This window comes from Haliaeetus leucocephalus, unplaced genomic scaffold (genome assembly GCF_000737465.1).
Source record: "Haliaeetus leucocephalus isolate CR32 unplaced genomic scaffold, Haliaeetus_leucocephalus-4.0 Scaffold217, whole genome shotgun sequence".
NCBI lineage: Eukaryota > Metazoa > Chordata > Aves > Accipitriformes > Accipitridae > Haliaeetus > Haliaeetus leucocephalus.
The window spans coordinates 2537420-2552054 of NW_010972653.1; positions in this window are offsets into that span (position 1 = coordinate 2537420).

Genomic DNA, 14635 nt, shown 5'->3' on the forward strand with positions numbered 1-14635 from the left:
CCGGTTGGGTTGGCTGGCCAAGGGCGACGGCTGCTTTGAATGGCCGCAGCCGAGGCAGTGGGCTTCTGCCAGGCTCTTGGCTCCCCCAGCTCGCTCCTGCTTACCTTTCCCCTCCGCGCAGGGGTGGCTGGTCGCGGTTCCGCCGAGGAGCCTTCGTTTGGCCCTGGCTGCGCGGAGAGCGAATCCTCTGTAGCGGAGCTCCCGAGCGGGCAGGACCCAAGCAGGGGGTGCTGAAGGTGACTTCTAGATCCCCCGCTATGGGTTACAGCGTGGCGGGGAGGTAGCAGCTGGCTGGAGTCATGAAGCGCCATGAAGCGGAGGAGCGCTGGATCGGCTCCTGCCGGGGTTTCAGCCAGCCCCCGTGGCAGCAAGCTGGTGAGATGTTTGAGGTCAGGCTTGCCCCAGCTTTTGTGATTTGGCCTCCATTCCTCTAATGCACTTTGGATTCAAGACAGGGGAATTCATTGATTAGCTAATGCGTGCTCGGTACTTTGAAGATGTGAAGTCTTACGAAAGCGCCGAGCTTTATTAATTTCTGTTTGGATGATTTGGCTGGACGAAAAAGGTGTAGGTGGTTGGGATTTTTCTCCCCTCACATTTCAGTAGCCTTGAACAGGTTGCAGCTTGCGGGGAGACATGAACAGTTAGTATGTGTCTCACCAAATGTGTGAACAATTTATTTATACTCGTCAACTGAGGACCTTCCTCAATTCAAGTAATTACGTACGATTTGTTCCTTAAAGTAATTATTTTTGTCTTCTACATTTCCTTTAATGTTTTCATGTGTGCAGCTACTGATATGTCCCTACCTTAGAGATGGACATGGGCTGCTATCTGATTTATTGTTAATTCATTATAAATTCTCGCCTAGATTCTCTCAGCAGCCTTTTTAAATTTTCCTTTTTTTTTTCATACATATGTGTGTGGGAATAAAGCTATCAACTTCTAGGAAGGTTCTGCTGTGGTGTCTGATATCTTTCGTAGTACCCTGGATGAGAACATCAATGAGGGCTAATGCTCAAGACAAATCCTTTAAAGTAACTTTCATTGTCGAAAAACCCCCAACCAAACAAAACCCAAAAACCTCACCAAACAGGAAATGGAAAGCAGTACGCTGAGAAACATTGCCGTTTATGAGCACTAACTCTGTTTAGGTAAAAAGGCTTGTTAAAACCCCAGATCTGTTGCTTTGTCTTGTACAGTTGAGAAAGACATGGAAAACATTGTGCAAAGCTTTGGAAGGACTGCACAAATCTTTGTGATGTTTTGGCTGACGCTTACTTTGGGCTATTTTATCAACATTTACTTTTTTTCTCTGATCCCTTCTGTCCCTGAAACAGCATGTATCAAGAAGCCTTGAGGCAAATGGAAACCTGAAATTACTTGTAGTTACTGTGAATTTATTGTTGCGTCATTTCACCAAAAAAAAACTTGGGAATTAAGATGTGCTGATACTAGAACTGGGTCCCAGTATAGACCAGTTGTGTAGCAGTATTTCAAGGCATTGTAAGATTTCACTACCTGACAAAGTAGAAAAAGATGTACAAAAAAGTGTATAAAAGGCTAAAATATACTTTTGCTTATACAGTGGTAAGAATCTAAGTAGATCCTGTGGTCTTTAATTTGGCCTAACAAGGAGCCTGACAAAGCACTGTGCTGAGACCTTGAACATACACACCTGGGCATAATACATGGGTAAATTACTAGTGTTCAGGACTACTGAACATTTTCCCTTTTGTCATTATTGATTCATTAAGGAATGCTGTGTAAGGCAAATTTCTCTGGCCACGCGTACCTCTCTTTCACCCTTACAGCCTGCAACTACCAAGAAGATCAAAAGAAACAGGACAGTATTACCTGATAGGCGTGCAGTTGCCTTCCTCAGAGGTACCCAAACGTTAGTACGTTTCTGAGTTTTCTTTACTAGTCAGAAGTAATGTATATACTCTCATGACTCCATGTTAAATTGTAAAAAGGTTTTATAAAGGGTTTCCTTAATCGAGGGGGAGGTGTGTGTTCTGAGGGCACTTGGCAAAAGCATGACAGAATTGGAATGATTTATCCCTGTTCTGTCTCAAACCAGCAGAAATGACGTGAAACTTTCTGTGTAGGACTAGAAAGGACATAAGTATGAACACTCAGACCTAGGATTTTTATTTTTATTTTCTTAAACAAGGACCTGATACACTACCTGTTAGATAGCAGTAGTAACATTTTCAGGTGGATTAAGTATTTGGAGGTAGCTATTAAATTTAACATAACAGTTACAAAAGCTGCCAGATTTAGAGCAGCAGATTTATTCCTGCATACCTTCAGTAAACTTGCTAGGGAGTTGTACTGATCCCTGCTGTGTGGCTGCTCAGTGTGTGTCATTGAAAATATTTCTCTTGACACTCTCCCTGAAGGTAGAGTCTGGTATTACTTTTGCCCTCATTCAGGTGAGACAAGGTAAGGGGCTTGCCCCAGTGTCACATTCGGAAATTGATTTCCCTAATATGCTGATTGTAACAGTCTGAGGTAGCAATTGCTTTCCCACAAGGTCTTGAAGAGTGCATCATCATCATCCATTAAGATGAAAAAATAGCGCAGCTTCTCAAAGACATTGGATGTCACCTCTGCAAAGAACGCTATCGTCAGTGCTACATTTGCGTTGTTCTTGTGACATGAAAACTCTCAAATACCAGCCATAATACCTGGTGCTTGTATAATGTTTCACATGACCAAGACATGGTACAAACACAGACATTGAAACACTTGAGTTATTTAACTTACAGTCACCGCAGAGGTCACGAGCCAATCTCACCTGTGCATTCAGAAGCATTTTAAGGAGTACCTAGTAATCAGAGAACTAATTCTGTTTAATTAAAACTAATTTTGAGGTCATATTGTTCATAAAGAATACTCTGATAATAGAATATCACTCTGGCTGCTAAGAACAGAGGAGATACTGGATTTAACTGGGTAACTGTGGCTGAATGCTCCACCTTTAAGTGTTCCTAGATATATCAGAAACCATCTTTCAACAGTTAGTGAAAAGAAAAAGAGCCTTCTTCCTTCTGTGCTTTTTGTGTACATTTGGTTTCTTCAAAAGCGGTTGGTCAGACCAGCGTTTGTGTACTAGTCTTCTCCCTCAGCTTCCTTTCTAGCTGCTCAGAGAGCATTGGAAGATTTTCATTAAAACAAGAAGGACTAGAAATGTATTTTTTAGATTTGGCAGAAGCTCATAGCAGTTGCTCAGGAAAACATCCTACTTGCAACAGATTTTTCAAACCCTATATATGGCTAGATAAACATCTAAGCATTTGGTATCTTACAGTTGTATTCTAAAGCAAAACAAAACAAAACAAAATGAACTTCAGAAAGTTACAGATAAGACCACTAAGTAAAATGTAATAGAAACGAGGAGTTTTGAGAGCCTGGTTTCTGATGACTCTCTTTTATGAGAATTCTTGATGTCTAATTAAGAACGAGCTTATTATCTTTTCTTGGTTGAAATATTAATCGGATCTCTTTTCTCTCTCCAGTTTCCAATTTTAAAGAAAACTGTAAGAGTTTTAAGACTTTTTTTAGACCTTTCCCCTCAGTAAATTTGGTTGAAACTGCCTAGTGAGTTCAAAATCCATGTCAGGGAATGACAGACTGATAACTCTGTTGAATGTGCTTTCTTCCCTCAGGAAACTAGGGCAAGAGGAAATCAAGTACCTGAATTTAAAAATTATCAATTTATTAAATTTCAGCATTCACGTATTTTCTTTGTGCACAAAAAATGATTATAGAGAAAAATACCTCACTGCTCCTCTTAGGCTGCCATAAGAAACATTATTAATACAAAATCAGTGGATAAATTCACTTTTACAATATTGTAACCCCCACACATTATTACAGTAATTACTTCCTCCTAAATGTATACATAGTGCATGAAAATATATCCTAATTGTAAAATCACTTACAAGCATTTATCATTTTTGCAAGTATTCCTTTATGAGTAGGAAGGTATAACTTTTCTAAATTTAATCGTTACAGAAGTGTCTGCTGCTTAGTGACAGACAGCATCAGTGACATGACAGTAGAGTCGGGTTGTTCTTGTGTTATATGCCTGTTTTTATAAATACCTGTGACACAATGAACACATTTGATACACACATGCATTTCAGGACAACAGCTGTGGTAAAATATTTTTTCCGTAACAGATGAGTAGGCCAGTTAAAAATGGCTTGATGGTACATAATTAGAGCAATGATAAACTTGTTTTTTGTTAGAATAATCTGTTAACTTTTGCAAAAAGTTAACAAAAGTAGATCAGGACAGTTGCTTCTTTTTCACTTTTTTTTTTTTTTTAATTATGTTGAATGCAATTCCTGTTCAGCACGCTGAGACACTAATCTGCATTACCATGCTGCAAATAAGCAGTAACTGTCATCTACTAGTAATTCTGAAGATATCAACGATGCAAATTTATACTGTGTCCTTCAACCACAGCAAAAATGGTAGACCTCTTGCAGGGGTGGATGTCTTTATAAAATAATCTCATAACAGTTCTTCAGTTTTTCTTTGAAAGTCAAGGGTTTGAGCCTATTCAGTCAATACCCACTCCACGGCCTGTTAAAGCTAGGGAAAAACTCTTCGGAACATTAATTTAATGAACCCCAGGAGAGTCATCTTTATATTTTGCAGTTCATAAGCATGGAGAGAATGACACTGAAAGGCAGCTTCCTGCTTCTCTTGACCCGCTGCAGGTAATAGGCAGGTGGGAAGAGGACTGCTGAGGTCTGACGGCTTCATCAGGGAAGTTTTTCCCCTCACAGTGGTCCATGGTAATGCCACAATGCCACTTCATCAGGAAGGCTTGTTGATCTCCATTAGTTTAATTCTCTGAAAAGCTTAGTTTAGTTAAAATCTTCTTAATGCCACAGCAAGAAAGATGGGGCAGTGAACACTTGAAGGTCTTCGGGGCTGTTCACACAGCTTGTAAAATGGGCTACTTACATAGTTTGCCCCTGATTCTTACCCAGTTCCTCTTCTACCTGCCACCCTCTGCTTTGTCATCATATATTCAATCATTTAGTGGTTTGAAGCATTACAACATTTTATGTTTGTATGTGCTTAAATGTTTTAACTTTTTTTGAGCAATTAGCCATTTGCGCATTTTTAAGCAAGCTCACTTTACTGACTGTTTTTGAAACTTTAGCTCAAAATATTTCGCTGGTTGCAAAGCCTTTTAATGAATTCATTATCATGAAATATTTTACTAGATAATTCACCGAGACAAATGTGAAATGTGCATTTGGGAAGGTAAAATTATAACCAGTCACATAAACCTGTCTTCATTAGCTCCCTTTCAAACATCTCCAAATGTTACCAGTAGAGAAAGACATCCTCGGAGAGTGGTTTGAAGCGTGAATTCTTTAGTTTTCAATTGGAATCTGCTTTATGTTTGAGAGGAAGGCTTTCATTTCCTGCATCTGAGATTCATTTTTAAATGCAAGCTAACAGGAAGATTAGCCTTTAAGGACTATTAGTGACTGGCCAGAATGGTGTTGGTGACTAGAACATAAAAGGGAAAAAAAAGAAAAATACAGATTTAAGTGAGTGAATGAGGGGACGCATCAAACTATATTCTCAGCTGGTGTCAATTGGTATGGCTTCCTTCCATTGGGACTGTGCCAGATGAGACCAGCAACAGATCTGTCCTGTCGTGATTCCAACTTCAGTCCTGGGCCACAACTTGAAAGTAGTTTTCTGGATTGTTTAGTTTGTTCTTATTTTACATGCAACAGATAAAGCCTTTACTGATAACCCGTGGGACATTCTTCAAAGCTTTGCCATAAAAACTGTTAACAGCAAAGGAAACGCTTAACACTTATTGCAGTAATGAACATATCTTCAGACACATTAAAGGCCTTTATGGAGTTTTGATGGTTTTATTATTATTGCCATACCTGCTTTAGTAAACCAGCATGTCAAAGTTTTGTTTATTTATGTGTCACAGAAATTACTGATGTATCTCTGGCTGTAAGCAGAAATGTATGAAGGGCTGTGCCACAATCTTTGGAAGTCTTACCATTTCCTTCTTCTTCTGCATGCCTTTCATAGTCTCCCAGAGCGAGCCGGCTGTTTCCTTAATGTCACGGGGGCTAATTCTCATGGGCTTCTGTGAAACTCTCAGCCCCCTTGCCAAATCATGGACACCTGAGCCTTGAAGAAGGTGTTCATCTCCTGGTAAAACAAATGATTGCTAGAGATGAGAAACCAGACTCAACAGACCCAGGTTTGCCTCTGTTTTGGCAACTCCTACAATCTATTCATATTTTAACGTAGTCATATGTTTGTCCAGGCAAATGCAAGAAGGTTTCATATGAACCACAGTCTGTAAGTCAGAAAATTGCTTTGAGGTGAGCCATGATCAATAGGAGGCTGAAAGACGTATCTTGTTCTGATCATTGTACATAATTATTGTAAAATTGTTTGACAGATTACCAGACTTTCAGAAGTAGAGCGCTTTAGAAGCAAGTGCCACGACAGATGTTGTTTATGAATTTGATTTTTTTTGTTTTCAATGAATAATAAATCATTTATTGTACCAATCATATTTAACATTGCATTCCTGTTGCTTGCAGCGTTCTGCTTTGAATGTTTTAGGGCTCATCAGCATTGTAACTTTGGCCTTGGCTGTCCATGTGTCTTAAGAATTTTATATTGCTACATATTGCTGAAGTATCTGAACACATACTGTAAGATCTAGACCTGTCAACTTCCCTCTAAACCTGTCTCTCATGGCATTACAAAGGCAGTTCTGCTGCCTCGCTCCTCAGTACCTAAAGTGACAGGGAAAAAAGAGAGAAAACCTGAACAAGAAGCATCCAGTATGTGGCAAGCCAAAGTGCAGTCTGAAAAAAGACAGTACAAGACAGGAGACAGGACAGCATGTTAGTCTTTTAGCCACCCAGAAGAAGGTATGAATGAGAGAAGAAAAAGTTGCATGCAGTTTTGGCTGAATGATATTATAAAGCATCATAACAAACCAATTTTCTTTTAAAACCGCTCACTTGTTTTGGTTTTGTCAAAATGAATGATTTGGTGGTCTTTAATGACTTTTGATTTGGGTAACTTGAAATGTCAAGGCAGAAGAAGCAGTTAAAGACAGAATGTCCTTGCACCCCTTTATTAAAGGAGTTCTAAAATGTTGCTATTTAACTTTGAGCTGAGGAAAATGAAAAACATATATTTAGTGGTTTTTCCACTATTATACAAGTATATCCTTGATTTTTTACTGTTTGTTAATTTCTCTTTTGATCATGTATAGGAGGGACTTCATTGTCTTACTGTTAACTGAAATATCCAAAACTTTAATCCTGGTTTGGTAGTGCACAGCTATGTTCATGTGATCAGACTTTACATGTTAAAAGTTTTTTCACCAGTGATCTAATATTTATGAGCCATTACAGTACTGACGTTTAGCTAGAGGTTTTCTGTACTGATAATGCATATATTTGTTTTCCAGTGACATAATTTCATTGCTAAGAACAATTTATGTTTAACAGAACTGAAATGTTCTTGATATCCACAAATGTAATTCTGTGTAATATCAAAGTTTACAATAGATGGGCCACATTAGCAAAAGAATACAGAAATGTACGTTACTTCAAAAGAGATGAAATCTGTATGAAAGGAAGAAAATAGTGGTGAAAATTTATTATGTTTTGTTTCTATCCTGACATTACCCAAGTCTTCTAACAACAATTTTCATTGCATCAGTTCCAGAGTGCTAAATATGTAGCATTTTGGCAAGATCATTGCCTCAAACATACCAGTACTGTGCTGGCATTCCCGCTCCTTTGACTTGTATTCTGGGTGCAGGCAGCTAGATCAGCACTAATTAGTGCAGAAAATCACATTCGTGTGCCAGGGTTTCAGACTGCTGGTAAAGACTTGTTCTTGGCAGGATAGCAGTACAGATGCAAGGTTGGAAGGCATCCTCCTTCCAGTGTGTCATGTTGTTGAGGACTAGTTTTCTGCCTACTCTGGAAAAAATATTACTGAAATGATTCGTTTGTAAGCAATTAAGAAGACACCATGCTTTGGTAGTTTAATGTACTTACAAGAAGTAGCAACAAAGTGAATATAGGTGAACATACCAGTGGGAGAAGAGTATTGTATTTATATAGAAGCATGTATCTGTGTGTATGTTGATGTACACATATGTATGTGTATGTGTGTGTGTATAGGTGTGTTTTTATACTCCAACTTCCCCTTACTTAGTAAATGTTTAAAACCATTTATCTCTTTCAAAAATGAAAAAAAAAAAGGCATTGAATCCTTGTCTATACTGTTTTTCTTTTTTACAGGACGATCTGCAGTGTTATTTTAGTTAGCTGCTCTTACAGAGAATTTAGAATATGTCTACGTGGGGCAGTAGGGCATGGAGACTGTCCCCAGCACACCTAGGCTGGGCTGATAAATCTAGGAAGCACATTGCACTGTTGATAGCTCAAGTACTAAAAGATATATAAACTGTATTTGCCTGGACCAGTGCTCAGGACAGTAAGTTTTGTCCCTTCGCAAGGCTAATAACTTGGGCTCAGCATCATTTTGGAACTGCTGTAGTGTGTTTCATTCTGGCGCTAGCTTAACCAATGCCAGCCAGGCAACTGCATCATGCGCCAGTGTGCTGTGTGGGTGCACCATGTGGTAAACAGGGATAGTGTTTGTCTTAAGCTGTTAAAAGAAAATAAATATTTCATCTTGCTCACTGTATATTTTATTTTTCTTATTAATCTTCATACTCACCTTTCAGACCTATGAATTTGTTGAATAGTATGCAGCAGAGTTGGACTGATGGTAGATGATGATAATTCTAAGGTAGGATGAAATGTAGTATGGAAGAGTGTGTCCTAAGGTTTTGATTCTAGTTTTAGTTTAACTTTTGACCTGTAGCGGATCATGGGCAAAGTCATGTTAACTTTCATGTTAACTTTCAGTTTTCCTCACTTGTAAAACGGAACTAATGATGCTTAGCACCTCTGTGAAGTGTTTTGAGAACTTCAGCAGAATTGAATGTTGCTAATTAAGCTAGTAAAAACCAGCTAGATTTTTGGTTTGTAGTATGTTTCTACTAATGTGATGGGGGAACAATACTGTGCAATGAAGGTAGAATTGCTCTGCTACATAGAAAGTAGGGCCAAACACTGGAATGAAACATAGGAATTCATTTCACCTTCAGGGATGGCTACAGTGCAGACATGCACATCTGAGGTAGTCATTATAGGCTGCCTTTCTAGTCAGTGGAGAACACTTGCCACAATCCATTTGACTTTCTTTAGATGTCTGCTTTAAGGTGAGATGAATAATGCCTTATGAATAATGCTTATTATATAATTTAATCTTACCTCCTGCCATAGAGGTACTTCCAGCTGCTCTGTATTGGTTGTGGTTGCTTTTGTTTGACTAAAGCACCACTTTCATAAAGTCCTTTTTTAAGACTAATTTGGACAAGCAATCCAAACCTGTAGCAGTCATACTATTTATTTTTCCCTTTCCTTCCCACCCATATCTTATGTTAACCTTCAAAAATAGTTAATGAAGCATATAAATAGCAGTTGAAACCGCTTCTCATAGAATATCATCATGTTTGAAAATAAGTGCTGAGTGTTGGTCAGCAACTGCTGTCAAAAATGAAAGGTAAATTTGGCATGCAGCATGAAACGCTGAAGTGGTGATTAGTCTTTTGACAAATAGATGAGTCTGGCTTGGCCAGCTGTCAGGATGGTTGTATACACATTTCGCTATATTATTCTGATTGCGCTACTTTTGGATTTGAACTGAAGTCAGGATAATTACATAGAAAGATGTGTCACTGTTTAACAAGGTTACAAAAATGTGTGCTCTGTTTCTGCACCTCCTTCTGAGATGCAATGGCATTTCTACCTGGTCTGTGAATTGTGCCGTTGCAGTCATTTACTTGTTTGTTGTAATGTGAACAGAAGGTTTTTCAATATATTTGCAAAAATATATGTTTCGACCTCCTTGGAACTGAGATATTATTATATACAGAGAGTAACTACATGTTAGGACTGTGTTATTTGTGCAAGCTTGTTCTCATGAAATTATTGAGAGAGTGTTGTGTATTATTATGTGTATCATATACACATAAATGCGGGCATTTTTTCTTGGAGCTGGCTTGGGAATCTCAGCTAAAAATAAAGGTGGATAATGAAATGTGATGTATGTGTGCATTCCTTGTCCCATTATGCTGATAGCCCTGTATCTGGCATTTTGGAGAAAATATGAAAAGATAATGAGTAAGCCTTTGTGTATATCCCATGGATCAGAGAAGAAAAGAGGCTCTTCTGAGACTTGCATGTCGTTAGCGGTGAATATTGGAAAACCCCCCTCTGCTTGTCCTGCCTTGTGAGAAGTGAGACTTGAAAGAACTTTCACTTCTTTTACTGGTTTGAAAACATATTTGACCTCTGAGAAAGGAAGCCAGGGAGAGCATTGAATAAGTTGATTTACCATCTCTTGAAATACCTCCTTTACTGGTTCTGTGCCAGAATCTGAAGTGCTGTAGTGACAGCAGCCAAAAGGGAGTGGGGATTTGGATGGAGATAAAGGGAAAGATTAAAAAAAGAAGTCTAAACCTATATTTAATCCAATGGTCTCGTTATCTGAAGCTGGCCACTTCCAGGAGCTCTGCAAACTTTTCCTTCAGTGAATGAATTGAGCCCTGTGTTATAATGACAAATACTTCTGGGAAATACTCATGTTGTGTTACATTAATGCTACAGCGAAAAAGTGCAAACTGAATTAGATAGAAAAGATATGACTTTTTACATCTGTGATGCATGTGGATTATGGAGGCAAAGATGACCCAAGAAAGTGGAAGCTATGTGTCTGAGTTGTTGAAAAGCAGGTTTTGGAATGACATCCCAGGAACAGCTGCTGCTGAGTACGCAGGACTGGGGAGGGTGCAGTGTGATTATTGGGGAAATGTCCAATTTTTCTTTAATCCAAGAAAAAAGGGGGATTTATTAGTGTTTCTGATGGATTTACTACAAAACATTGCTACTTGAACATGATTCTAAGATTTTAATTCACATTGTCGTAGCTGACTTTTAGCTGGTTGATTTCAGTAAACTTCTACTGATTTAAACCAGACGACAATCTTTTCCACAATCATCACAGTATTATTCACTTGAAGTACGCTCCTGTACTATAAGCCCTCTGGGGCAGAGAGCTCCAAAGTCCTAAGAAAAGTGGTTTCAGGTCTCCTTGGAAGCACATGTTTGTCCCTAAGTAACAGTATTCAGCAGCATACATCCTAACTTCAGGATGCCTAGTAGTTAGGCATTGCAGAACTGAATTTAGCAGTACCTGGGTCACCTTTGTGATTATGGGTTGCCTATGGAAAATTTGACATTGGGTGAACCGTATGCTTCCTATAGTTTTACTTGATTTTCACATCCTCCTTTTTTCCCACTCCTTCATAGAAATGTCTGCTTCGTGGTTAAAGGCTCATAAGGTAAACGTGTAAGGCTATATTATATGTTCACTTTTCCCAGGCATGACCTTTTTATTTTGCCATTAGAGCCCATACAGGGTATGTGGTGAGTGCGTCCTCATTCCAGATTTTCTGAACTCCCATCAAAGCTGCAACTGAACCAAGTGGACAAACATGGACAGAGAAGCCTAAGCAGTGTCAGCAACAGTTTTGAGCCTTCCATAAGAGTGTGCATAATGACAATTTTGGAGAGAAAGGTGGCACCCATAATATCAGAGCAGTCACAGCAGGAGGAGGCAACTGGTTTTTAATCAAAGTGGGAAGCGAGGCATGGCAAAAGTGAAGGCTTTGGAATGGTGTGAAGACTTAAGAAGAGATTTTGAGTAAGGCTGAAGGCAGAGAGGCTTGGTGTAAGAAGCTTTTGAGCGGCTGATTTGCTTTAATTAGGAGCAATGGATTTAAAGTTCAGCACACTGATGGAAAATAATTCCCTTACAGAGCCCTTAGTGAGAATCTGAGTGCTTTCCTTTTGTTGTTATTTAAATCTACTGGTATATGGGGTTGTCATCTTAAAGAATGTTTGTTGCTTCTTGTTTATTCAGGTCAGGAAAGATGTTCATGAAATATGTAGTCACGTAGTAATTATGTCATCAGATACACTGCTACAAAACTCTCCTCAGTGAAGAGGAATTTCCTTTACACCTGACGATAACATTTTTCAAAATAAAATATGTCAAAGCTTAGAAGTTTATCTTGGCAGAACATCATACCATTAAAGCAAGATTGAATGTATCCTGTCCAAATCTCTTGCTTCTTGTAATGGTGCCTAAGGCTACAGTCCTCCAGATGTTGATACTACCAGCATTTACATTTTGAATGAAAAAACCCTCTTGTTACCACAGACACTTTACAGTAGAAATTCTACCTTTTTTTTTTCAGAACAGTTTGTCTGGTGTAATGCAAAAAAAATGTGATGGAAAAAAAGTTGATTTCCCCCCCCTTCAGAATAATTTGCCCTTAGCAATAAGAATGAGAAAGGATGGGGCAGCAGCTCTTTCATGCCCCTTGCTTCCCAATCCAGGTAAAGATTGCTTTATTTGTCCATAAATAGCTAAAAATTGCCTTAGTCTCAGGAAGGAAACAGAAGCTGCTGCAGTAAGAAATAGTAGTGAAAGGGCAAGCAAAACTTTTCCTTGCGCTAACACTGGCCAGACATCATCAGCATTAAACTTAATGATCCTTATTTACACTGAGTCAGCTCAGACTGCTTTAGCCTTAAAGGAGCCTTAAAACAAGTGAGGATGGGAATCATTTCCTCTAAGTTTTAGTAATTAACACAGCTGCTCCCACGGGGGATCAAGAGATGGTGGTAAGAGAACTCAATTTTCTTAGTTTTGTTGGATACCAAAGGCAGCTTGCAGTCTTCTTGCTGAGGTGGTGTGGTTTTACAAGATTTTATGAACAAAAGGCTAGACCAAGTGATCAAGGGATGACAAAGGGATGAGATAACAGGACACTGAGAAAAACATCTTACTTGGTGTATATTATTAGGAAAGCCATATATAGTTCAGCAAAAATGGGCAGGCTTCAACTGGAATGATATTATATTATTTTTTTAAGAAAAACTGTATCACCACATGCAGATCTGCATTAAGATTTCTTCGTCCTGCTCTTGCTCATGGGTTTGGCTGTCTTATGTGCTTACATGTTTTGGTCAAGAGATTCATAATGCAGCTGCATAGACTAATTTTCCAGTCTGTTGCTACTATTTCTGTCCTGTAGACTCTAAATCGGAGCTTACAATTGAGTGTCAGCCTGCAGAAGAATGGCATGGAGGATTGCTGATACTTTCAGGTTCAAATGTTCAGCTCACCATCCTCCAACAAACTGATCTTGGGGATGAATTGGTTGGACCATTAGTAACAGTTCTGAGGAAAGTAATGAAAACACCAAGGAGAACGTGTATACATTACATTTGTCATGTATATGTAGTTTTGCAGTAGTGAGTTATATATGAGAAGAAATAAAGGTGAGAAGTAACATACTGAGTCTTCCATACAAGTACCTTATAAAGGTACATGATTTTCCCAGCTACTGTTTTCCCCTACACAGCACCTTTGCATGGGAATACCTTAGTAGGAAAGATACTGGGATTGTGATGTGTATGGGGTTGATTTACAGGTTATACTTAGACAAAATGAGACGCATCAATCTTCTAAAAATCACTTTAGATCATGATTTTATATAGTGGCAGTAATACCATCAGAGATAGTATGTTCAGCAAATACACACACACACACACGCTTCATAATGTCATGTACTCTTTGTTTGTGCTTGCACTTCAAATAATTTCTGTTCAACCATGATATCCTGTGGCATGGATGGATGCTTGTTAGTAGAACAAGTAACATAATTCCTGAGTTAGAAAGGTCATAGATAGGGCAATGGGACTGGGGACCCAAAGCTGGAAAATGTATTAACATAGTTTAATCAGTCATACTAAATTCCACTGTGGCATATTTCCTCAACAAATTAGTTAAAAGGATTCTGGGTTCTGTCACTGGAAAAGAAAACACTTAAACTTTTATTATAAAAAGAATATTTTTTTCTTTAATTATTGTGTCTGAAAGTTTGGGGATTTTTTTTTTTAATTTTCATAAGGGTTTCTTATGGTTTATGCTCTACTGTTTAAGACCTTATATTAGGATATCTAGCTTTTCCTGTAAATTTTGCCAGAGCTTTGTTGTGCTGCCTTGATCAAATTACTTGCTCCTTCTGTGTCTTACTTTCACCGTATTCAGGTAATAGACCCTCCAGTGCTGTCCTAAACTTTAGTGATTCCACTAAAGTGCATAGCACAATGTGATGTTGATATCAGATGGAATTTCTAAGAATTACTGCAATTCAAAGAAGTAGTAATTATTTGAAGTTTGGCTAAACTGTGTTATCCAGCATCTTCTCTGGTGAAGAACCATTACTTCAAATATTGGAAGAATGTGCATGCAAACCATTGACAAGCCAGCTGTCATTTTTGGCAGGACAGTGTGTTTAGGTGAGCAATCATAGTCAAGGACCATGATTCAGATTATGATTGTTCCCAAGCAAAGGAGTGCAAATGTCAAAGTACGTCAGTGAGAT